This window comes from Pleurodeles waltl, unplaced genomic scaffold, assembly GCF_031143425.1.
Source record: "Pleurodeles waltl isolate 20211129_DDA unplaced genomic scaffold, aPleWal1.hap1.20221129 scaffold_69, whole genome shotgun sequence".
Lineage (NCBI taxonomy): Eukaryota > Metazoa > Chordata > Amphibia > Caudata > Salamandridae > Pleurodeles > Pleurodeles waltl.
The window spans coordinates 2,175,279-2,198,429 of record NW_027150390.1 but is presented as its reverse complement, the minus strand read 5'-3'; the positions used below and the strand labels follow the sequence as shown (position 1 = coordinate 2,198,429).

General features: G+C 46.8%; 11 non-coding genes across 11 annotated transcripts; all 11 read left to right on the top strand.

Moving 5' to 3' along the window:
- The first annotated feature begins 421 nt into the window (after positions 1-421).
- Positions 422-493, top strand: TRNAG-UCC (transfer RNA glycine (anticodon UCC)). The gene has a single exon. It is a non-coding gene; the product is annotated as a tRNA-Gly (tRNA).
- Positions 494-2,990: 2,497 nt separating this feature from the next.
- On the top strand, positions 2,991-3,062 carry TRNAI-UAU (transfer RNA isoleucine (anticodon UAU)). Its single transcript has one exon. It is a non-coding gene; the product is annotated as a tRNA-Ile (tRNA).
- Positions 3,063-4,594: 1,532 nt separating this feature from the next.
- Positions 4,595-4,666, top strand: TRNAI-UAU (transfer RNA isoleucine (anticodon UAU)). The gene has a single exon. It is a non-coding gene; the product is annotated as a tRNA-Ile (tRNA).
- A 2,161-nt stretch (positions 4,667-6,827) lies between these two features.
- On the top strand, positions 6,828-6,899 carry TRNAG-UCC (transfer RNA glycine (anticodon UCC)). The gene has a single exon. It is a non-coding gene; the product is annotated as a tRNA-Gly (tRNA).
- A 4,720-nt stretch (positions 6,900-11,619) lies between these two features.
- Positions 11,620-11,691, top strand: TRNAG-UCC (transfer RNA glycine (anticodon UCC)). The gene has a single exon. It is a non-coding gene; the product is annotated as a tRNA-Gly (tRNA).
- Positions 11,692-12,593: 902 nt separating this feature from the next.
- TRNAI-UAU (transfer RNA isoleucine (anticodon UAU)) lies at positions 12,594-12,665 on the top strand. The gene has a single exon. It is a non-coding gene; the product is annotated as a tRNA-Ile (tRNA).
- Positions 12,666-14,187: 1,522 nt separating this feature from the next.
- On the top strand, positions 14,188-14,259 carry TRNAI-UAU (transfer RNA isoleucine (anticodon UAU)). The gene has a single exon. It is a non-coding gene; the product is annotated as a tRNA-Ile (tRNA).
- Positions 14,260-15,791: 1,532 nt separating this feature from the next.
- Positions 15,792-15,863, top strand: TRNAI-UAU (transfer RNA isoleucine (anticodon UAU)). Its single transcript has one exon. It is a non-coding gene; the product is annotated as a tRNA-Ile (tRNA).
- Positions 15,864-17,393: 1,530 nt separating this feature from the next.
- Positions 17,394-17,465, top strand: TRNAI-UAU (transfer RNA isoleucine (anticodon UAU)). Its single transcript has one exon. It is a non-coding gene; the product is annotated as a tRNA-Ile (tRNA).
- A 3,756-nt stretch (positions 17,466-21,221) lies between these two features.
- On the top strand, positions 21,222-21,293 carry TRNAG-UCC (transfer RNA glycine (anticodon UCC)). Its single transcript has one exon. It is a non-coding gene; the product is annotated as a tRNA-Gly (tRNA).
- Positions 21,294-22,825: 1,532 nt separating this feature from the next.
- On the top strand, positions 22,826-22,897 carry TRNAG-UCC (transfer RNA glycine (anticodon UCC)). Its single transcript has one exon. It is a non-coding gene; the product is annotated as a tRNA-Gly (tRNA).
- Positions 22,898-23,151: the final 254 nt, after the last annotated feature.

Here is a 23,151-nt window from a genome sequence, read left to right as displayed (position 1 = left end):
GATGGTCAGAGAATCAACCCTACACTTCAAAGGAAATGATGCACAGTTATGACCATTAACGAAAGATGGGACCCTCGCACTTCTTTCTGAGGCTGCTTGGAACTTTATTATTCCCTTTTTTTGTCCTGCTATTATCAATCTCCTGTGAATTTCGTGGAGCTGTTTTCTTTCTCTACCCTGCTGTTTTTCCCTTGCTGCCAATATATGCTTATTTCAATGATTTGAACTGCTGCTTTCCCTTTCTCCTTTTCTGCGCAGGTTTTGCATTGGTTTCAATCTCCAGTTCCTTAGCAATTGCAAGAACTTTTTTCCTGATTTTCATGTTGGTCTGTAAACCAAAAATACCTCTGATACTGGTGCAATATAGCCATTGAACTCAGGGTTGTGATGTCTAGAGTTTAAAAAAAACATAAGCCACGGAGCGTTGGTGGTATAGTGGTGAGCATAGCTGCCTTCCAAGCAGTTGACCCGGGTTCGATTCCCGGCCAACGCAGTGCTAATATTTATACATTAAGCAAGCTGTAGCTATTCTAACGCAATATGTTAAAAAAAAAGAGAAATATCTTGACCAGATTACTCAGCTATTAGATAAATAATAAACAAAGACATAGGCAGGCATCCCAAAAGCCCCGTCTGCGACTTTCTATGTCCTGAAATTTTTATATTTTACAAACAGCAGTCACCACTCACAACTGCTGGTAATAAATGGGCTGCAGGGGGGCAGGCAATGAAACGGCTAAGCCCTTCTGCCCGACCAGCCTTTAGAACTGCAGCATCTCTGCAGTAAAAAGTGTTTCAGGTCAATATCTCTCCCCTGGAAAAAATGTGCGAGACCCACCACCGATAAATGTGGCAAAAGTCCCCAATATTTTCTGCATATTTGTGCTCTTACCTGAAAGCAGCGCCACCTTGTAGTCATCGCAGGCAACTGCAGCATACAACCAAATTTATCCGAGAGCAAGGTGAAAGAAACCCAAGGGAACAGCCCCTGTCTGCAGCAGGAAGGTTGGCTGCTTCGAATGGACAGAACTTCCAGTCCTAAGTCCACTCACGTCCCGAACGCTCCCAAACGCTCATACCGGGCAAGCCTTCACCGGGTGCACCTCTGGCTCCCAGGTAAGGCCAAAACCTGAGCATGGTAGCGCAGGATCACAGAGAAGGAGCGGGTGGGGGTGCTTCTGTCTTGACAAAGGCGTGACATGGCTAGTGACTGAGAGGGCCTTGACTTTCCCCTATGACTGACTGTGAGAGGGGAAGGCGAAGATTTTCTGCACCCAGCATGCCTTGTGACATTCTTAGGCAAATGAGGTGAGAGCCCTGCCAGAATAGCTCCAGCGATCCCATGCCACTCCTCTGAAGGCTCCTGATCTGCATAACCACAGCATTTTGAGCAGGAAGCAGAGTGGCGCAGCGGAAGCGTGCTGGGCCCATAACCCAGAGGTCGATGGATCGAAACCATCCTCTGCTAGCATGGATTGATTTTTTTTCTTGTGAGGACCACTCTCTCGTTTCCATGCTGCCAGAGCGGAAAAAAGCAGGCTTGTGCCAGCTTTTTGTGGGAAGAGACTGCTCAACTATCGGTCTCTGCTCAAAGTCAGGGAGACAGATGGTCAGAGAATCAACCCTACACTTCAAAGGAAATGATGCACAGTTATGACCATTAACGAAAGATGGGACCCTCGCACTTCTTTCTGAGGCTGCTTGGAACGTTATTATTCCCTTTTTTTGTCCTGCTATTATCAATCTCCTGTGAATTTCGTGGAGCTGTTTTCTTTCTCTACCCTGCTGTTTTTCCCTTGCTGCCAATATATGCTTATTTCAATGATTTGAACTGCTGCTTTCCCTTTCTCCTTTTCTGCGCAGCTTTTGCATTGGTTTCAATCTCCAGTTCCTTAGCAGTTGCAAGAACTTTTTTCCTGATTTTCATGTTGGTCTGTAAACCAAAAATACATCTGATACTGGTGCAATATAGTCATTGAACTCAGGGTTGTGATGTCTAGAGTTTAAAAAAAACATATGCCACGGAGCGTTGGTGGTATAGTGGTGAGCATAGCTGCCTTCCAAACAGTTGACCCGGGTTCAATTCCCGGCCAACGCAGTGCTAATATTTATACATTAAGCAAGCTGTAGCTATTCTAACGCAATATGTTAAAAAAAAGAGAAATATCTTGACCAGATTACTCAGCTATTAGATAAATAATAAACAAAGACATAGGCAGGCATCCCAAAAGCCCCGTCTGCGACTTTCTATGTCCTGAAATTTTTATATTTTACAAACAGCAGTCACCACTCACAACTGCTGGCAATAAATGGGCTGCAGGGCGGCAGGCAATGAAACGGCTAAGCCCTTCTGCCCGACCAGCCTTTAGAACTGCAGGATCTCTGCAGTAAAAAGTGTTTCAGGTCAATATCTCTCCCCTGGAAAAAATGTGCGAGACCCACCACCGATAAATGTGGCAAAAGTCCCCAACATTTTCTGCATATTTGTGCTCTTACCTGAAAGCAGCGCCACCTTGTAGTCATCGCAGGCAACTGCAGCATACAACCAAATTTATCCGAGAGCAAGGTGAAAGAAACCCAAGGGAACAGCCCCTGTCTGCAGCAGGAAGGTTGGCTGCTTCGAATGGACAGCACTTCCAGTCCTAAGTCCACTCACGTCCCGAACGCTCATACCGGGCAAGCCCTCACCGGGTGCACCTCTGGCTCCCAGGTAAGGCCAAAACGTGAGCATGGTAGCGCAGGATCACAGAGAAGGAGCGGGTGGGGGTGCTTCTGTCTTGACAAAGGCGTGACATGGCTAGTGACTGAGAGGGCCTTGACTTTCCCCTATGACTGACTGTGAGAGGGGAAGGCGAAGATTTTCTGCACCCAGCATGCCTTGTGACATTCTTAGGCAAATGAGGTGAGAGCCCTGCCAGAATAGCTCCAGCGATCCCATGCCACTCCTCTGAAGGCTCCTGATCTGCATAACCACAGTATTTTGAACAGGAAGCAGAGTGGCGCAGCGGAAGCGTGCTGGGCCTATAACCCAGAGGTCGATGGATCGAAACCATCCTCTGCTAGCATGGATTGATTTTTTTTCTTGTGAGGACCACTCTCTCGTTTCCACGCTGCCAGAGCGGAAAACAGCAGGCTTGTGCCAGCTTTTTCTGGGAAGAGACTGCTCAACTATCGGTCTCTGCTCAAAGTCAGGGAGACAGATGGTCAGAGAATCAACCCTACACTTCAAAGGAAATGATGCACAGTTATGACCATTAAAGAAAGATGGGACCCTCGCACTTCTTTCTGAGCCTGCTTGGAACGTTATTATTCCCTTTTTTTGTCCTGCTATTATCAATCTCCTGTGAATTTCGTGGAGCTGTTTTCTTTCTCTACCCTGCTGTTTTTCCCTTGCTGCCAATATATGCTTATTTCAATGATTTGAACTGCTGCTTTCCCTTTCTCCTTTTCTGCGCAGCTTTTGCATTGGTTTCAATCTCCAGTTCCTTAGCAGTTGCAAGAACTTTTTTCCTGATTTTCATGTTGGTCTGTAAACCAAAAATACCTCTGATACTGGTGCAATATAGTCATTGAACTCAGGGTTGTGATGTCTAGAGTTTAAAAAAAACATATGCCATGGAGCGTTGGTGGTATAGTGGTGAGCATAGCTGTCTTCCAAGCAGTTGACCCGGGTTTGATTCCCGGCCAACGCAGTGCTAATATTTATACATTAAGCAAGCTGTAGCTATTCTAACGCAATATGTTAAAAAAAAGAGAAATATCTTGACCAGATTACTCAGCTATTAGATAAATAATAAACAAAGACATAGGCAGGCATCCCAAAAGCCCCGTCTGCGACTTTCTATGTCCTGAAATTTTTATATTTTACAAACAGCAGTCACCACTCACAACTGCTGGTAATAAATGGGCTGCAGGGGGGCAGGCAATGAAACGGCTAAGCCCTTCTGCCCGACCAGCCTTTAGAACTGCAGCATCTCTGCAGTAAAAAGTGTTTCAGGTCAATATCTCTCCCCTGGAAAAAATGTGCGAGACCCACCACCGATAAATGTGGCAAAGGTCCCCAACATTTTATGCATATTTGTGCTCTTACCTGAAAGCAGCGCCACCTTGTAGTCATCGCAGGCAACTGCAGCATACAACCAAATTTATCCGAGAGCAAGGTGAAAGAAACCCAAGGGAACAGCCACTGTCTGCAGCAGGAAGGTTGGCTGCTTCGAATGGACAGAACTTCCAGTCCTAAGTCCACTCACGTGCCGAACGCTCACAAACGCTCATACCGGGCAAGCCCTCACCGGGTGCACCTCTGGCTCCCAGGTAAGGCCAAAACCTGAGCATGGTAGCGCAGGATCACAGAGAAGGAGCGGGTGGGGGTGCTTCTGTCTTGACAAAGGCGTGACATGGCTAGTGACTGAGAGGGCCTTGACTTTCCCCTATGACTGACTGTGAGAGGGGAAGGCGAAGATTTTCTGCACCCAGCATGCCTTGTGACATTCTTAGGCAAATGAGGTGAGAGCCCTGCCAGAATAGCTCCAGCGATCCCATGCCACTCCTCTGAAGGCTCCTGATCTGCATAACCACAGCATTTTGAACAGGAAGCAGAGTGGCGCAGCGGAAGCGTGCTGGGCCTATAACCCAGAGGTCGATGGATCGAAACCATCCTCTGCTAGCATGGATTGATTTTTTTTCTTGTGAGGACCACTCTCTCGTTTCCACGCTGCCAGAGCGGAAAACAGCAGGCTTGTGCCAGCTTTTTGTGGGAAGAGACTGCTCAACTATCGGTCTCTGCTCAAAGTCAGGGAGACAGATGGTCAGAGAATCAACCCTACACTTCAAAGGAAATGATGCACAGTTATGACAATTAAAGAAAGATGGGACCCTCGCACTTCTTTCTGAGCCTGCTTGGAACGTTATTATTCCCTTTTTTTGTCCTGCTATTATCAATCTCCTGTGAATTTTGTGGAGCTGTTTTCTTTCTCTACCCTGCTGTTTTTCCCTTGCTGCCAATATATGCTTATTTCAATGATTTGAACTGCTGCTTTCCATTTCTCCTTTTCTGCGCAGCTTTTGCATTGGTTTCAATCTCCAGTTCCTTAGCAGTTGCAAGAACTTTTTTCCTGATTTTCATGTTGGTCTGCAAACCAAAAATACCTCTGATACTGGTGCAATATAGTCATTGAACTCAGGGTTGTGATGTCTAGAGTTTAAAAAAAACATATGCCATGGAGCTTGGTGGTATAGTGGTGAGCATAGCTGCCTTCCAAGCAGTTGACCCGGGTTTGATTCCCGGCCAACGCAGTGCTAATATTTATACATTAAGCAAGCTGTAGCTATTCTAACGCAATATGTTAAAAAAAAGAGAAATATCTTGACCAGATTACTCAGCTATTAGATAAATAATAAACAAAGACATAGGCAGGCATCCCAAAAGCCCCGACTGCGACTTTCTATGTCTTGAAATTTTTATATTTTACAAACAGCAGTCACCACTCACAACTGCTGGTAATAAATGGGCTGCAGGGGGGCAGGCAATGAAACGGCTAAGCCCTTCTGCCCGACCAGCCTTTAGAACTGCAGCATCTCTGCAGTAAAAAGTGTTTCAGGTCAATATCTCTCCCCTGGAAAAAATGTGCGAGACCCACCACCGATAAATGTGGCAAAAGTCCCCAACATTTTCTGCATATTTGTGCTCTTACCTGAAAGCAGCGCCACCTTGTAGTCATCGCAGGCAACTGCAGCATACAACCAAATTTATCCGAGAGCAAGGTGAAAGAAACCCAAGGGAACAGCCCCTGTCTGCAGCAGGAAGGTTGGCTGCTTCGAATGGACAGAACTTCCAGTCCTAAGTCCACTCACGTGCCGAACGCTCACAAACGCTCATACCGGGCAAGCCCTCACCGGGTGCACCTCTGGCTCCCAGGTAAGGCCAAAACCTGAGCATGGTAGTGCAGGATCACAGAGAAGGAGCGGGTGGGGGTGCTTCTGTCTTGACAAAGGCGTGACATGGCTAGTGACGGAGAGGGCCTTGACTTTCCCCTATGACTGACTGTGAGAGGGGAAGGCGAAGATTTTCTGCACCCAGCATGCCTTGTGACATTCTTAGGCAAATGAGGTGAGAGCCCTGCCAGAATAGCTCCAGCGATCCCATGCCACTCCTCTGAAGGCTCCTGATCTGCATAACCACAGCATTTTGAGCAGGAAGCAGAGTGGCGCAGCGGAAGCGTGCTGGGCCCATAACCCAGAGGTCGATGGATCGAAACCATCCTCTGCTAGCATGGATTGATTTTTTTTCTTGTGAGGACCACTCTCTCGTTTCCACGCTGCAAGAGCGGAAAAAAGCAGGCTTGTGCCAGCTTTTTGTGGGAAGAGACTGCTCAACTATCGGTCTCTGCTCAAAGTCAGGGAGACAGATGGTCAGAGAATCAACCCTACACTTCAAAGGAAATGATGCACAGTTATGACCATTAACGAAAGATGGGACCCTCGCACTTCTTTCTGAGGCTGCTTGGAACGTTATTATTCCCTTTTTTTGTCCTGCTATTATCAATCTCCTGTGAATTTCGTGGAGCTGTTTTCTTTCTCTACCCTGCTGTTTTTCCCTTGCTGCCAATATATGCTTATTTCAATGATTTGAACTGCTGCTTTCCCTTTCTCCTTTTCTGCGCAGCTTTTGCATTGGTTTCAATCTCCAGTTCCTTAGCAGTTGCAAGAACTTTTTTCCTGATTTTCATGTTGGTCTGTAAACCAAAAATACCTCTGATACTGGTGCAATATAGTCATTGAACTCAGGGTTGTGATGTCTAGAGTTTAAAAAAAACATATGCCACGGAGCGTTGGTGGTATAGTGGTGAGCATAGCTGCCTTCCAAGCAGTTGACCTGGGTTCGATTCCCGGCCAACGCAGTGCTAATATTTATACATTAAGCAAGCTGTAGCTATTCTAACGCAATATGTTAAAAAAAAGAGAAATATCTTGACCAGATTACTCAGCTATTAGATAAATAATAAACAAAGACATAGGCAGGCATCCCAAAAGCCCTGTCTGCGACTTTCTATGTCCTGAAATTTTTATATTTTACAAACAGCAGTCACCACTCACAACTGCTGGCAATAAATGGGCTGCAGGGGGGCAGGCAATGAAACGGCTAAGCCCTTCTGTCCGACCAGCCTTTAGAACTGCAGCATCTCTGCAGTAAAAAGTGTTTCAGGTCAATATCTCTCCCCTGGAAAAAATGTGCGAGACCCACCACCGATAAATGTGGCAAAAGTCCCTAACATTTTATGCATATTTGTGCTCTTACCTGAAAGCAGCGCCACCTTGTAGTCATCGCAGGCAACTGCAGCATACAACCAAATTTATCCGAGAGCAAGGTGAAAGAAACCCAAGGGAACAGCCCCTGTCTGCAGCAGGAAGGTTGGCTGCTTCGAATGGACAGAACTTCCAGTCCTAAGTCCACTCACGTCCCGAACGCTCATACCGGGTAAGCCCTCACCGGGTGCACCTCTGGCTCCCAGGTAAGGCCAAAACGTGAGCATGGTAGCGCAGGATCACAGAGAAGGAGCGGGTGGGGGTGCTTCTGTCTTGACAAAGGCGTGACATGGCTAGTGACTGAGAGGGCCTTGACTTTCCCCTATGACTGACTGTGAGAGGGGAAGGCGAAGATTTTCTGCACCCAGCATGCCTTGTGACATTCTTAGGCAAATGAGGTGAGAGCCCTGCCAGAATAGCTCCAGCGATCCCATGCCACTCCTCTGAAGGCTCCTGATCTGCATAACCACAGCATTTTGAGCAGGAAGCAGAGTGGCGCAGCAGAAGCGTGCTGGGCCCATAACCCAGAGGTCGATGGATCAAAACCATCCTTTGCTAGCATTGATTGATTTTTTTTCTTGTGAGGACCACTCTCTCGTTTCCACGCTGCCAGAGCGGAAAAAAGCAGGCTTGTGCCAGCTTTTTGTGGGAAGAGACTGCTCAACTATCGGTCTCTGCTCAAAGTCAGGGAGACAGATGGTCAGAGAATCAACCCTACACTTCAAAGGAAATGATGCACAGTTATGACCATTAACGGAAGATGGGACCCTCGCACTTCTTTCTGAGGCTGCTTGGAACGTTATTATTCCCTTTTTTTGTCCTGCTATTATCAATCTCCTGTGAATTTCGTGGAGCAGTTTTCTTTCTCTACCCTGCTGTTTTTCCCTTGCTGCCAATATATGCTTATTTCAATGATTTGAACTGCTGCTTTCCCTTTCTCCTTTTCTGCGCAGCTTTTGCATTGGTTTCAATCTCCAGTTCCTTAGCAGTTGCAAGAACTTTTTTCCTGATTTTCATGTTGGTCTGTAAACCAAAAATACCTCTGATACTGGTGCAATATAGTCATTGAACTCAGGGTTGTGATGTCTAGAGTTTAAAAAAAACATATGCCATGGAGCGTTGGTGGTATAGTGGTGAGCATAGCTGCCTTCCAAGCAGTTGACCCGGGTTTGATTCCCGGCCAACGCAGTGCTAATATTTATACATTAAGCAAGCTGTAGCTATTCTAACGCAATATGTTAAAAAAAAGAGAAATATCTTGACCAGATTACTCAGCTATTAGATAAATAATAAACAAAGACATAGGCAGGCATCCCAAAAGCCCCGTCTGCGACTTTCTATGTCCTGAAATTTTTATATTTTACAAACAGCAGTCACCACTCACAACTGCTGGTAATAAATGGGCTGCAGGGGGGCAGGCAATGAAACGGCTAAGCCCTTCTGCCCGACCAGCCTTTAGAACTGCAGCATCTCTGCAGTAAAAAGTGTTTCAGGTCAATATCTCTCCCCTGGAAAAAATGTGCGAGACCCACCACCGATAAATGTGGCAAAAGTCCCCAACATTTTATGCATATTTGTGCTCTTACCTGAAAGCAGCGCCACCTTGTAGTCATCGCAGGCAACTGCAGCATACAACCAAATTTATCCAAGAGCAAGGTGAAAGAAACCCAAGGGAACAGCCCCTGTCTGCAGCAGGAAGGTTGGCTGCTTCGAATGGACAGAACTTCCAGTCCTAAGTCCACTCATGTCCCGAACGCTCCAAAACGCTCATACCGGGCAAGCCCTCACCGGGTGCACCTCTGGCTCCCAGGTAAGGCCAAAACCTGAGCATGGTAGCGCAGGATCACAGAGAAGGAGCGGGTGGGGGTGCTTCTGTCTTGACAAAGGCGTGACATGGCTAGTGACTGAGAGGGCCTTGACTTTCCCTTATGACTGACTGTGAGAGGGGAAGGCGAAGATTTTCTGCACCCAGCATGCCTTGTGACATTCTTAGGCAAATTAGGTGAGAGCCCTGCCAGAATAGCTCCAGCGATCCCATGCCACTCCTCTGAAGGCTCCTGATCTGCATAACCACAGCATTTTGAGCAGGAAGCAGAGTGGCGCAGCGGAAGCGTGCTGGGCCCATAACCCAGAGGTCGATGGATCGAAACCATCCTCTGCTAGCATGGATTGATTTTTTTTCTTGTGAGGACCACTCTCTCGTTTCCACGCTGCCAGAGCGGAAAAAAGCAGGCTTGTGCCAGCTTTTTGTGGGAAGAGACTGCTCAACTATCGGTCTCTGCTCAAAGTCAGGGAGACAGATGGTCAGAGAATCAACCCTACACTTCAAAGGAAATGATGCCCAGTTATGACCATTAACGAAAGATGGGACCCTCGCACTTCTTTCTGAGGCTGCTTGGAACGTTATTATTCCCTTTTTTTGTCCTGCTATTATCAATCTCCTGTGAATTTCGTGGAGCTGTTTTCTTTCTCTACCCTGCTGTTTTCCCTTGCTGCCAATATATGCTTATTTCAATGATTTGAACTGCTGCTTTCCCTTTCTCCTTTTCTGCGCAGCTTTTGCATTGGTTTCAATCTCCAGTTCCTTAGCAGTTGCAAGAACTTTTTTCCTGATTTTCATGTTGGTCTGTAAACCAAAAATACCTCTGATACTGGTGCAATATAGTCATTGAACTCAGGGTTGTGATGTCTAGAGTTTAAAAAAAACATATTCCACGGAGCGTTGGTGGTATAGTGGTGAGCATAGCTGCCATCCAAGCAGTTGACCCGGGTTCGATTCCCGGCCAACGCAGTGCTAATATTTATACATTAAGCAAGCTGTAGCTATTCTAACGCAATATGTTAAAAAAAAAGAGAAATATCTTGACCAGATTACTCAGCTATTAGATAAATAATAAACAAATACATAGGCAGGCATCCCAAAAGCCCCGTCTGCGACTTTCTATGTCCTGAAATTTTTATATTTTACAAACAGCAGTCACCACTCACAACTGCTGGCAATAAATGGGCTGCAGGGGGGCAGGCAATGAAACGGCTAAGCCCTTCTGCCCGACAAGCCTTTAGAACTGCAGCATCTCTGCAGTAAAAAGTGTTTCAGGTCAATATCTCTCCCCTGGAAAAAATGTGCGAGACCCACCACCGATAAATGTGGCAAAAGTCCCCAATATTTTCTGCATATTTGTGCTCTTACCTGAAAGCAGCGCCACCTTGTAGACATCGCAGGCAACTGCAGCATACAACCAAATTTATCCGAGAGCAAGGTGAAAGAAACCCAAGGGAACAGCCCCTGTCTGCAGCAGGAAGGTTGGCTGCTTCGAATGGACAGAACTTCCAGTCCTAAATCCACTCACGTCCCGAACGCTCATACCGGGCAAGCCCTCACCGGGTGCACCTCTGGCTCCCAGGTAAGGCCAAAACCTGAGCATCGTAGCGCAGGATCACAGAGAAGGAGCGGGTGGGGGTGCTTCTGTCTTGACAAAGGCGTGACATGGCTAGTGACTGAGAGGGCCTTGACTTTCCCCTATGACTGACTGTGAGAGGGGAAGGCGAAGATTTTCTGCACCCAGCATGCCTTGTGACATTCTTAGGCAAATGAGGTGAGAGCCCTGCCAGAATAGCTCCAGCGATCCCATGCCACTCCTCTGAAGGCTCCTGATCTGCATAACCACAGCATTTTGAGCAGGAAGCCGAGTGGCGCATCAGAAGAGTGCTGGGCCCATAACCCAGAGGTCGATGGATCGAAACCATCCTCTGCTAGCATGGATTGATTTTTTTTCTTGTGAGGACCACTCTCTCGTTTCCACGCTGCCAGAGCGGAAAAAAGCAGGCTTGTGCCAGCTTTTTGTGGGAAGAGACTGCTCAACTATCGGTCTCTGCTCAAAGTCAGGGAGACAGATGGTCAGAGAATCAACCCTACACTTCAAAGGAAATGATGCACAGTTATGACCATTAACGAAAGATGGGACCCTCGCACTTCTTTCTGAGGCTGCTTGGAACGTTATTATTCCCTTTTTTTGTCCTGCTATTATCAATCTCCTGTGAATTTCGTGGAGCTGTTTTCTTTCTCTACCCTGCTGTTTTTCCCTTGCTGCCAATACATGCTTATTTCAATGATTTGAACTGCTGCTTTCCCTTTCTCCTTTTCTGCGCAGCTTTTGCATTGGTTTCAATCTCCAGTTCCTTAGCAGTTGCAAGAACTTTTTTCCTGATTTTCATGTTGGTCTGTAAACCAAAAATACCTCTGATACTGGTGCAATATAGTCATTGAACTCAGGGTTGTGATGTCTAGAGTTTAAAAAAAACATATGCCACGGAGCGTTGGTGGTATAGTGGTGAGCATAGCTGCCTTCCAAGCAGTTGACCTGGGTTCGATTCCCGGCCAACGCAGTGCTAATATTTATACATTAAGCAAGCTGTAGCTATTCTAACGCAATATGTTAAAAAAAAGAGAAATATCTTGACCAGATTACTCAGCTATTAGATAAATAATAAACAAAGACATAGGCAGGCATCCCAAAAGCCCCGTCTGCGACTTTCTATGTCCTGAAATTTTTATATTTTACAAACAGCAGTCACCACTCACAACTGCTGGCAATAAATGGGCTGCAGGGGGGCAGGCAATGAAACGGCTAAGCCCTTCTGCCCGACCAGCCTTTAGAACTGCAGCATCTCTGCAGTAAAAAGTGTTTCAGGTCAATATCTCTCCCCTGGAAAAAATGTGCGAGACCCACCACCGATAAATGTGGCAAAAGTCCCCAACATTTTCTGCATATTTGTGCTCTTACCTGAAAGCAGCGCCACCTTGTAGTCATCGCAGGCAACTGCAGCATACAACCAAATTTATCCGAGAGCAAGGTGAAAGAAACCCAAGGGAACAGCCCCTGTCTGCAGCAGGAAGGTTGGCTGCTTCGAATGGACAGAACTTCCAGTCCTAAGTCCACTCACGTCCCGAACGCTCCCAAACGCTCATACCGGGCAAGCCCTCACCGCGTGCACCTCTGGCTCCCAGGTAAGGCCAAAACCTGAGCATGGTAGCGCAGGATCACAGAGAAGGAACGGGTGGGGGTGCTTCTGTCTTGACAAAGGCGTGACATGGCTAGTGACTGAGAGGGCCTTGACTTTCCCCTATGACTGACTGTGAGAGGGGAAGGCGAAGATTTTCTGCACCCAGCATGCCTTGTGACATTCTTAGGCAAATGAGGTGAGAGCCCTGCCAGAATAGCTCCAGGAATCCCATGCCACTCCTCTGAAGGCTCCTGATCTGCATAACCACAGCATTTTGAACAGGAAGCAGAGTGGCACAGCGGAAGCGTGCTGGGCCTATAACCCAGAGGTCGATGGATCGAAACCATCCTCTGCTAGCATGGATTGATTTTTTTTCTTGTGAGGACCACTCTCTCGTTTCCACCCTGCCAGAGCGGAAAACAGCAGGCTTGTGCCAGCTTTTTGTGGGAAGAGACTGCTCAGCTATCAGTCTCTGCTCAAAGTCAGGGAGACAGATGGTCAGAGAATCAACCCTACACTTCAAAGGAAATGATGCACAGTTATGACCATTAAAGAAAGATGGGACCCTCGCACTTCTTTCTGAGCCTGCTTGGAACGTTATTATTCCCTTTTTTTGTCCTGCTATTATCAATCTCCTGTGAATTTCGTGGAGCTGTTTTCTTTCTCTACCCTGCTGTTTTTCCCTTGCTGCCAATATATGCTTATTTCAATGATTTGAACTGCTGGTTTCCCTTTCTCCTTTTCTGCGCAGCTTTTGCATTGGTTTCAATCTCCAGTTCCTTAGCAGTTGCAAGAACTTTTTTCCTGATTTTCATGTTGGTCTGTAAACCAAAAATACCTCTGATACTGGTGCAATATAGTCATTGAACTCAGGGTTGTGATGTCTAGAGTTTAAAAAAAACATATGCCATGGAGCGTTGGTGGTATAGTTGTGAGCATAGCTGCCTTCCAAGCAATTGACCCGGGTTTGATTCCCGGCCAACGCAGTGCTAATATTTATCCATTAAGCAAGCTGTAGCTATTCTAACGCAATATGTTAAAAAAAAGAGAAATATCTTGACCAGATTACTCAGCTATTAGATAAATAATAAACAAAGACATAGGCAGGCATCCCAAAAGCCCCGTCTGCGACTTTCTATGTCCTGAAATTTTTATATTTTACAAACAGCAGTCACCACTCACAACTGCTGGTAATAAATGGGCTGCAGGGGGGCAGGCAATGAAACGGCTAAGCCCTTCTTCCCGACCAGCCTTTAGAACTGCAGCATCTCTGCAGTAAAAACTGTTTCAGGTCAATATCTCTCCCCTGGAAAAAATGTGTGAGACCCACCACCGATAAATGTGGCAAAAGTCCCCAACATTTTATGCATATTTGTGCTCTTACCTGAAAGCAGCGCCACCTTGTAGTCATCGCAGGCAACTGCAGCATACAACCAAATTTATCCGAGAGCAAGGTGAAAGAAACCCAAGGGAACAGCCCCTGTCTGCAGCAGGAAGGTTGGCTGCTTCGAATGGACAGAACTTCCAGTCCTAAGTCCACTCACGTCCCGAACGCTCATACCGGGCAAGCCCTCACCGGGTGCACCTCTGGCTCCCAGGTAAGGCCAAAACGTGAGCATGGTAGCGCAGGATCACAGAGAAGGAGCGGGTGGGGGTGCTTCTGTCTTGACAAAGGCGTGACATGGCTAGTGACTGAGAGGGCCTTGACTTTCCCCTATGACTGACTGTGAGAGGGGAAGGCGAAGATTTTCTGCACCCAGCATGCCTTGTGACATTCTTAGGCAAATGAGGTGAGAGCCCTGCCAGAATAGCTCCAGCGATCCCATGCCACTCCTCTGAAGGCTCCTGATCTGCATAACCACAGCATTTTGAACAGGAAGCAGAGTGGCGCAGCGGAAGCGTGCTGGGCCTATAACCCAGAGGTCGATGGATCGAAACCATCCTCTGCTAGCATGGATTGATTTTTTTTCTTGTGAGGACCACTCTCTCGTTTCCACGCTGCCAGAGCGGAAAACAGCAGGCTTGTGCCAGCTTTTTCTGGGAAGAGACTGCTCAACTATCGGTCTCTGCTCAAAGTCAGGGAGACAGATGGTCAGAGAATCAACCCTACACTTCAAAGGAAATGATGCACAGTTATGACCATTAAAGAAAGATGGGACCCTCGCACTTCTTTCTGAGCCTGCTTGGAACGTTATTATTCCCTTTTTTTGTCCTGCTATTATCAATCTCCTGTGAATTTCGTGGAGCTGTTTTCTTTCTCTACCCTGCTGTTTTTCCCTTGCTGCCAATATATGCTTATTTCAATGATTTGAACTGCTGCTTTCCCTTTCTCCTTTTCTGCGCAGCTTTTGCATTGGTTTCAATCTCCAGTTCCTTAGCAGTTGCAAGAACTTTTTTCCTGATTTTCATGTTGGTCTGTAAACCAAAAATACCTCTGATACTGGTGCAATATAGTCATTGAACTCAGGGTTGTGATGTCTAGAGTTTAAAAAAAACATATGCCATGGAGCGTTGGTGGTATAGTGGTGAGCATAGCTGCCTTCCAAGCAGTTGACCCGGGTTTGATTCGCGGCCAACGCAGTGCTAATATTTATACATTAAGCAAGCTGTAGCTATTCTAACGCAATATGTTAAAAAAAAGAGAAATATCTTGACCAGATTACTCAGCTATTAGATAAATAATAAACAAAGACATAGGCAGGCAACCCAAAAGCCCCGTCTGCGACTTTCTATGTCCTGAAATTTTTATATTTTACAAACAGCAGTCACCACTCACAACTGCTGGTAATAAATGGGCTGCAGGGGGGCAGGCAATGAAACGGCTAAGCCCTTCTGCCCGACCAGCCTTTAGAACTGCAGCATCTCTGCAGTAAAAAGTGTTTCAGGTCAATATCTCTCCCCTGGAAAAAATGTGCGAGACCCACCACCGATAAATGTGGCAAAGGTCCCCAACATTTTATGCATATTTGTGCTCTTACCTGAAAGCAGCGCCACCTTGTAGTCATCGCAGGCAACTGCAGCATACAACCAAATTTATCCGAGAGCAAGGTGAAAGAAACCCAAGGGAACAGCCCCTGTCTGCAGCAGGAAGGTTGGCTGCTTCGAATGGACAGAACTTCCAGTCCTAAGTCCACTCACGTGCCGAACGCTCACAAACGCTCATACCGGGCAAGCCCTCACCGGGTGCACCTCTGGCTCCCAGGTAAGGCCAAAACCTGAGCATGGTAGCGCAGGATCACAGAGAAGGAGCGGGTGGGGGTGCTTCTGTCTTGACAAAGGCGTGACATGGCTAGTGACTGAGAGGGCCTTGACTTTCCCCTATGACTGACTGTGAGAGGGGAAGGCGAAGATTTTCTGCACCCAGCATGCCTTGTGACATTCTTAGGCAAATGAGGTGAGAGCCCTGCCAGAATAGCTCCAGCGATCCCATGCCACTCCTCTGAAGGCTCCTGATCTGCATAACCACAGCAGTTTGAACAGGAAGCAGAGTGGCGCAGCGGAAGCGTGCTGGGCCTATAACCCAGAGGTCGATGGATCGAAACCATCCTCTGCTAGCATGGATTGATTTTTTTTCTTGTGAGGACCACTCTCTCGTTTCCACGCTGTCAGAGCGGAAAACAGCAGGCTTGTGCCAGCTTTTTGTGGGAAGAGACTGCTCAACTATCGGTCTCTGCTCAAAGTCAGGGAGACAGATGGTCAGAGAATCAACCCTACACTTCAAAGGAAATGATGCACAGTTATGACCATTAAAGAAAGATGGGACCCTCGCACTTCTTTCTGAGCCTGCTTGGAACGTTATTATTCCCTTTTTTTGTCCTGCTATTATCAATCTCCTGTGAATTTCGTGGAGCTGTTTTCTTTCTCTACCCTGCTGTTTTTCCCTTGCTGCCAATATATGCTTATTTCAATGATTTGAACTGCTGCTTTCCCTTTCTCCTTTTCTGCGCAGCTTTTGCATTGGTTTCAATCTCCAGTTCCTTAGCAGTTGCAAGAACTTTTTTCCTGATTTTCATGTTGGTCTGCAAACCAAAAATACCTCGGATACTGGTGCAATATAGTCATTGAACTCAGGGTTGTGATGTCTAGAGTTTAAAAAAAACATATGCCATGGAGCTTGGTGGTATAGTGGTGAGCATAGCTGCCTTCCAAGCAGTTGACCCGGGTTTGATTCCCGGCCAACGCAGTGTTAATATTTATACATTAAGCAAGCTGTAGCTATTCTAACGCAATATGTTAAAAAAAAGAGAAATATCTTGACCAGATTACTCAGCTATTAGATAAATAATAAACAAAGACATAGGCAGGCATCCCAAAAGCCCCGACTGCGACTTTCTATGTCCTGAAATTTTTATATTTTACAAACAGCAGTCACCACTCACAACTGCTGGTAATAAATGGGCTGCAGGGGGGCAGGCAATGAAACGGCTAAGCCCTTCTGCCCGACCAGCCTTTAGAACTGCAGCATCTCTGCAGTAAAAAGTGTTTCAGGTCAATATCTCTCCCCTGGAAAAAATGTGCGAGACCCACCACCGATAAATGTGGCAAAAGTCCCCAACATTTTCTGCATATTTGTGCTCTTACCTGAAAGCAGCGCCACCTTGTAGTCATCGCAGGCAACTGCAGCATACAACCAAATTTATCCGAGAGCAAGGTGAAAGAAACCCAAGGGAACAGCCCCTGTCTGCAGCAGGAAGGTTGGCTGCTTCGAATGGACAGAACTTCCAATCCTAAGTCCACTCACGTGCCGAACGCTCACAAACGCTCATACCGGGAAAGCCCTCACCGGGTGCACCTCTGGCTCCCAGGTAAGGCCAAAACCTGAGCATGGTAGCGCAGGATCACAGAGAAGGAGCGGGTGGGGGTGCTTCTGTCTTGACAAAGGCGTGACATGGCTAGTGACTGAGAGGGCCTTGACTTCCCCTATGACTGACTGTGAGAGGGGAAGGCGAAGATTTTCTGCACCCAGCATGCCTTGTGACATTCTTAGGCAAATGAGGTGAGAGCCCTGCCAGAATAGCTCCAGCGATCCCATGCCACTCCTCTGAAGGCTCCTGATCTGCATAACCACAGCATTTTGAACAGGAAGCAGAGTGGCGCAGCGGAAGCGTGCTGGGCCTATAACCCAGAGGTCGATGGATCGAAACCATCCTCTGCTAGCATGGATTGATTTTTTTTCTTGTGAGGACCACTCTCTCGTTTCCACGCTGCCAGAGCGGAAAACAGCAGGCTTGTGCCAGCTTTTTGTGGGAAGAGACTGCTCAACTATCGGTCTCTGCTCAAAGTCAGGGAGACAGATGGTCAGAGAATCAACCCTACACTTCAAAGGAAATGATGCACAGTTATGACCATTAAAGAAAGATGGGACCCTCGCACTTCTTTCTGAGCCTGCTTGGAACGTTATTATTCCCTTTTTTTGTCCTGCTATTATCAATCTCCTGTGAATTTCGTGGAGCTGTTTTCTTTCTCTACCCTGCGGTTTTTCCCTTGCTGCCAATATATGCTTATTTCAATGATTTGAACTGCTGCTTTCCCTTTCTCCTTTTCTGCGCAGCTTTTGCATGGGTTTCAATCTCCAGTTCCTTAGCAGTTGCAAGAACTTTTTTCCTGATTTTCATGTTGGTCTGCAAACCAAAAATACCTCTGATACTGGTGCAATATAGTCATTGAACTCAGGGTTGTGATGTCTAGAGTTTAAAAAAAACATATGCCATGGAGCTTGGTGGTATAGTGGTGAGCATAGCTGCCTTCCAAGCAGTTGACCCGGGTTTGATTCCCGGCCAACGCAGTGCTAATATTTATACATTAAGCAAGCTGTAGCTATTCTAACGCAATATGTTAAAAAAAAGAGAAATATCTTGACCAGATTACTCAGCTATTAGATAAATAATAAACAAAGACATAGGCAGGCATCCCAAAAGCCCCGACTGCGACTTTCTATGTCCTGAAATTTTTATATTTTACAAACAGCAGTAACCACTCACAACTGCTGGTAATAAATGGGCTGCAGGGGGGCAGGCAATGAAACGGCTAAGCCCTTCTGCCCGACCAGCCTTTAGAACTGCAGCATCTCTGCAGTAAAAAGTGTTTCAGGTCAATATCTCTCCCCTGGAAAAAATGTGCGAGACCCACCACCGATAAATGTGGCAAAAGTCCCCAACATTTTATGCATATTTGTGCTCTTACCTGAAAGCAGCGCCACCTTGTAGTCATCGCAGGCAACTGCAGCATACAACCAAATTTATCCGAGAGCAAGGTGAAAGAAACCCAAGGGAACAGCCCCTGTCTGCAGCAGGAAGGTTGGCTGCTTCGAATGGACAGAACTTCCAGTCCTAAGTCCACTCACGTGCCGAACGCTCACAAACGCTCATACCGGGCAAGCCCTCACCGGGTGCACCTCTGGCTCCCAGGTAAGGCCAAAACCTGAGCATGGTAGTGCAGGATCACAGAGAAGGAGCGGGTGGGGGTGCTTCTGTCTTGACAAAGGCGTGACATGGCTAGTGACGGAGAGGGCCTTGACTTTCCCCTATGACTGACTGTGAGAGGGGAAGGCGAAGATTTTCTGCACCCAGCATGCCTTGTGACATTCTTAGGCAAATGAGGTGAGAGCCCTGCCAGAATAGCTCCAGCGATCCCATGCCACTCCTCTGAAGGCTCCTGATCTGCATAACCACAGCATTTTGAGCAGGAAGCAGAGTGGCGCAGCGGAAGCGTGCTGGGCCCATAACCCAGAGGTCGATGGATCGAAACCATCCTCTGCTAGCATGGATTGATTTTTTTTCTTGTGAGGACCACTCTCTCGTTTCCACGCTGCCAGAGCGGAAAAAAGCAGGCTTGTGAAAGCTTTTTGTGGGAAGAGACTGCTCAACTATCGGTCTCTGCTCAAAGTCAGGGAGACAGATGGTCAGAGAATCAACCCTACACTTCAAAGGAAATGATGCACAGTTATGACCATTAACGAAAGATGGGACCCTCGCACTTCTTTCTGAGGCTGCTTGGAACGTTATTATTCCCTTTTTTTGTCCTGCTATTATCAATCTCCTGTGAATTTCGTGGAGCTGTTTTCTTTCTCTACCCTGCTGTTTTTCCCTTGCTGCCAATATATGCTTATTTCAATGATTTGAACTGCTGCTTTCCCTTTCTCCTTTTCTGCGCAGCTTTTGCATTGGTTTCAATCTCCAGTTCCTTAGCAGTTGCAAGAACTTTTTTCCTGATTTTCATGTTGGTCTGTAAACCAAAAATACCTCTGATACTGGTACAATATAGTCATTGAACTCAGGGTTGTGATGTCTAGAGTTTAAAAAAAACATATGCCGCGGAGCGTTGGTGGTATAGTGGTGAGCATAGCTGCCTTCCAAGCAGTTGACCTGGGTTCGATTCCAGGCCAACGCAGTGCTAATATTTATACATTAAGCAAGCTGTAGCTATTCTAACGCAATATGTTAAAAAAAAGAGAAATATCTTGACCAGATTACTCAGCTATTAGATAAATAATAAACAAAGACATAGGCAGGCATCCCAAAAGCCCCGTCTGCGACTTTCTATGTCCTGAAATTTTAATATATTTAACAAACAGCAGTCACCACTCACAACTGCTGGCAATAAATGGGCTGCAGGGGGGCAGGCAATGAAACGGCTAAGCCCTTCTGCCCGACCAGCCTTTAGAACTGCAGCATCTCTGCAGTAAAAAGTGTTTCAGGTCAATATCTCTCCCCTGGAAAAAATGTGCGAGACCCACCACCGATAAATGTGGCAAAAGTCCCCAACATTTTATGCATATTTGTGCTCTTACCTGAAAGCAGCGCCACCTTGTAGTCATCGCAGGCAACTGCAGCATACAACCAAATTTATCCGAGAGCAAGGTGAAAGAAACCCAAGGGAACAGCCCCTGTCTGCAGCAGGAAGGTTGGCTGCTTCGAATGGACAGAACTTCCAGTCCTAAGTCCACTCACGTCCCGAACGCTCATACCGGGCAAGCCCTCACCGAGTGCACCTCTGGCTCCCAGGTAAGGCCAAAACGTGAGCATGGTAGCGCAGGATCACAGAGAAGGAGCGGGTGGGGGTGCTTCTGTCTTGACAAAGGCGTGACATGGCTAGTGACTGAGAGGGCCTTGACTTTCCCCTATGACTGACTGTGAGAGGGGAAGGCGAAGATTTTCTGCACCCAGCATGCCTTGTGACATTCTTAGGCAAATGAGGTGAGAGCCCTGCCAGAATAGCTCCAGCGATCCCATGCCACTCCTCTGAAGGCTCCTGATCTGCATAACCACAGCATTTTGAGCAGGAAGCAGAGTGGCGCAGCGGATGCGTGCTGGGCCCATAACCCAGAGGTCGATGGATCGAAACCATCCTCTGCTAGCATGGATTGATTTTTTTTCTTGTGAGGACCACTCTCTCGTTTCCACGCTGCCAGAGCGGAAAAAAGCAGGCTTGTGCCAGCTTTTTGTGGGAAGAGACTGCTCAACTATCGGTCTCTGCTCAAAGTCAGGGAGACAGATGGTCAGAGAATCAACCCTACACTTCAAAGGAAATGATGCCCAGTTATGACCATTAACGAAAGATGGGACCCTCGCACTTCTTTCTGAGGCTGCTTGGAACGTTATTATTCCCTTTTTTTGTCCTGCTATTATCAATCTCCTGTGAATTTCGTGGAGCTGTTTTCTTTCTCTACCCTGCTGTTTTCCCTTGCTGCCAATATATGCTTATTTCAATGATTTGAACTGCTGCTTTCCCTTTCTCCTTTTCTGCGCAGCTTTTGCATTGGTTTCAATCTCCAGTTCCTTAGCAGTTGCAAGAACTTTTTTCCTGATTTTCATGTTGGTCTGTAAACCAAAAATACCTCTGATACTGGTGCAATATAGTCATTGAACTCAGGGTTGTGATGTCTAGAGTTTAAAAAAAACATATTCCACGGAGCGTTGGTGGTATAGTGGTGAGCATAGCTGCCTTCCAAGCAGTTGACCCGGGTTCGATTCCCGGCCAACGCAGTGCTAATATTTATACATTAAGCAAGCTGTAGCTATTCTAACGCAATATGTTAAAAAAAAAGAGAAATATCTTGACCAGATTACTCAGCTATTAGATAAATAATAAACAAATACATAGGCAGGCATCCCAAAAGCCCCGTCTGCGACTTTCTATGTCCTGAAATTTTTATATTTTACAAACAGCAGTCACCACTCACAACTGCTGGTAATAAATGGGCTGCAGGGGGGCAGGCAATGAAACGGCTAAGCCCTTCTGCCCGACAAGCCTTTAGAACTGCAGCATCTCTGCAGTAAAAAGTGTTTCAGGTCAATATCTCTCCCCTGGAAAAAATGTGCGAGACCCACCACCGATAAATGTGGCAAAAGTCCCCAACATTTTATGCATATTTGTGCTCTTACCTGAAAGCAGCGCCACCTTGTAGTCATCGCAGGCAACTGCAGCATACAACCAAATTTATCCGAGAGCAAGGTGAAAGAAACCCAAGGGAACAGCCCCTGTCTGCAGCAGGAAGGTTGGCTGCTTTGAATGGACAGAACTTCCAGTCCTAAGTCCACTCATGTCCCGAACGCTCCCAAACGCTCATACCGGGCAAGCCCTCACCGGGTGCACCTCTGGCTCCCAGGTAAGGCCAAAACCTGAGCATGGTAGCGCAGGATCACAGAGAAGGAGCGGGTGGGGGTGCTTCTGTCTTGACAAAGGCGTGACATGGCTAGTGACTGAGAGGGCCTTGACTTTCCCCTATGACTGACTGTGAGAGGGGAAGGCGAAGATTTTCTGCACCCAGCATGCCTTGTGACATTCTTAGGCAAATGAGGTGAGAGCCCTGCCAGAATAGCTCCAGTGATCCCATGCCACTCCTCTGAAGGCTCCTGATCTGCATAACCACAGCATTTTGAGCAGGAAGCAGAGTGGCGCAGCGGAAGCGTGCTGGGCCCATAACCCAGAGGTCGATGGATCGAAACCATCCTCTGCTAGCATGGATTGATTTTTTTTCTTGTGAGGACCACTCTCTCGTTTCCACGCTGCCAGAGCGGAAAAAAGCAGGCTTGTGCCAGCTTTTTGTGGGAAGAGACTGCTCAACTATCGGTCTCTGCTCAAAGTCAGGGAGACAGATGGTCAGAGAATCAACCCTACACTTCAAAGGAAATGATGCCCAGTTATGACCATTAACGAAAGATGGGACCCTCGCACTTCTTTCTGAGGCTGCTTGGAACGTTATTATTCCCTTTTTTTGTTCTGCTATTATCAATCTCCTGTGAATTTCGTGGAGCTGTTTTCTTTCTCTACCCTGCTGTTTTCCCTTGCTGCCAATATATGCTTATTTCAATGATTTGAACTGCTGCTTTCCCTTTCTCCTTTTCTGCGCAGCTTTTGCATTGGTTTCAATCTCCAGTTCCTTAGCAGTTGCAAGAACTTTTTTCCTGATTTTCATGTTGGTCTGTAAACCAAAAATACCTCTGATACTGGTGCAATATAGTCATTGAACTCAGGGTTGTGATGTCTAGAGTTTAAAAAAAACATATTCCACGGAGCGTTGGTGGTATAGTGGTGAGCATAGCTGCCTTCCAAGCAGTTGACCCGGGTTCGATTCCCGGCCAACGCAGTGCTAATATTTATACATTAAGCAAGCTGTAGCTATTCTAACGCAATATGTTAAAAAAAAGAGAAATATCTTGACCAGATTACTCAGCTATTAGATAAATAATAAACAAATACATAGGCAGGCATCCCAAAAGCCCCGTCTGCGACTTTCTATGTCCTGAAATTTTTATATTTTACAAACAGCAGTCACCACTCACAACTGCTGGCAATAAATGGGCTGCAGGGGGGCAGGCAATGAAACGGCTAAGCCCTTCT